Source organism: Geospiza fortis, unplaced genomic scaffold, assembly GCF_000277835.1.
Source record: "Geospiza fortis unplaced genomic scaffold, GeoFor_1.0 scaffold143, whole genome shotgun sequence".
In the NCBI taxonomy this organism is placed as follows: Eukaryota; Metazoa; Chordata; class Aves; order Passeriformes; family Thraupidae; genus Geospiza; species Geospiza fortis.
The window spans coordinates 260,316-262,379 of record NW_005054590.1 but is presented as its reverse complement, the minus strand read 5'-3'; positions in this window follow the sequence as shown (position 1 = coordinate 262,379).

Below are 2,064 nucleotides of genomic sequence, written 5' to 3'. Positions count from 1 at the left end.
CCCCCCCGCCGCGAACCCGCGCTCTGAACCAGCCGCTTTTCTGTGCGCTTTTCTGTGCGGTTCTATCTGCTGCCCGCCGCGGAACCGCGCTCTGAAACAGCCGCTTTTCTGTGCGCTTTTCTGTGCGGTTCTATCTGCTGCCCGCCGCGGAACCGCGCTCTGAAACAGCCGCTTTTCTGTGCGCTTTTCTGTGCGGTTCTATCTGCTGCCCGCCGCGGAACCGCGCTCTGAAACAGCCGCTTTTCTGTGCGCTTTTCTGTGCGGTTCTATCTGCTGCCCGCCGCGGAACCGCGCTCTGAAACAGCCGCTCTCCCGTCTGTCCGAGGGGTTGGTGCGGAGATGCTGCCCGTGCCGCTCGCTGCCCGCCGGTGCGAGCTGTGAGCCCGGGCTCAGCGCTGCCCCCCGGCCGCGCAGCGCTCGCTGTGTCCCTGCCCGGAGGCACTGCGGGCTTACCCACCCCGCTACTCGCTTTAGACTTTGATACCCTAGTGCCGCTTCTAAAACGTGTGAAAGGACACTTTTATCAGTGCTCCATCAAACTGGAACCGTAGTCGTTGCACTCTGCGCTGTGTCCTTCATGATGCAGGTGGAAACGTGCCTAACCTCCCCCTAAGTCAGACACTTGCAGGATGTCCTGGGTTGGAAGGGACTCCTGGTCATTGATTCGGCTCCTGGCCCTGCACAGGACACCCCAGCAATGCCAACTGTGCCTGAGAGCGTTATCCAAGCCCTCCTGGAGCTCTGGCAGCCTCGGGGCTCTGACCATTCCCTGGGGAGCCTGGTCGGTGCCCAGCCACCTTCTGGGCCAAAACCAAAAGTTCTTAGAGTGCAGAAGTGTCAATGCAGCCATTGAAACTTCTCTTTTTATTGTTCTCTATAACTGGCATATAGTGCCAGCACCTCAGAAAGTAATAACCCCAGAACTGGAAGTAAAAAATGATTATATGAAAAGGACCTTTCAGGCATCAGCGATGCTTGAAGTTCTTTAGTTTGCAGCCTTTTGTATCAGTGCAGATGCAGGCATCCACAGCCAGGCACTCGTAATCCCGAGTAAGAGGCTGGATTTGCAGGATGCATTTTGTTGCCATTCATTTCAGCGGGTTTTGAGGCCGTTCAGCGTCTGTTCAGGAGGTTATTAGAGAGCTGTGAGCTGTAAGATGCTCTTCCCAGCGGGTGGGTCGGCTGCTGAGGAGCTCGGTGCTGTTGGGGCTCAATTGCTGCTGAGCTCCTGTGGTCTCACAGGGGAGATGTCGCGCTGAACAATTGCCAGAGAGACGGGGATGCAGAATTTAACCTTATTTTTTTTTCACTGTGAGCAATTCACACTATTTCTGTGCTAAAAGAATACCATGTAATGACGTTGAACTCCTGAGGAGAATGAAGTGTGCCTTTTGAAAAGGCAGGCTGTAACCAGCATGGAATTGTATGGAGCTGTATGGAATGGCTTGGAAGGAACTTGAAGGATAATCTAGTTGTGTTCAGCTGCAGGGCCCCTGACACAGGGAGATGCTGGAGTGAGTCCAGAGAAAGCCATGGAGATGCTCCAGGGCTGGAGCCCCTCTGCTCTGGAGCCAGCCTGGGGGAGCTGGGGGCGTTTAGCCGGGAGAAAAGAAGGATCCAGGGAGACCTCAGAGCCCTTTCCAGTGGCTAAAGGGGCTCCAGGGGAGCTGGAGAGGGAGGGGGATGTGCGCAGACTTGTACATGCATTCTGGAGTTGCTGCTCAGCGTTCAAACAGCAGCAGATGTCTAACCTACATTGTAGACACGGTGTGGAAATCCTGTCCTGTCTGGGATTAGCCCAGGTGTGTCTGTCCCACAGGAGGAGTGACACAGTCTGACGCTTATTCCTCAGGGTCAGCCCCTTGTTTCTGCCGGTTATTTTGGAGTTATGATTGGAACTCACAGATTAGCAAGGCTTTGCTTTGGGTTTTGGTGTGCTGGGGGTTTGTGTGCTGTGCCTGGGGGATCAGCACTGCCTGGCCCCGGTGACAGGGCTGTGTCTCTCCGCAGTGCTGAGGAGCTGCAGCCAGCTGCGGGTGCCGCTGCGATGGAGAGGGCAGGCCA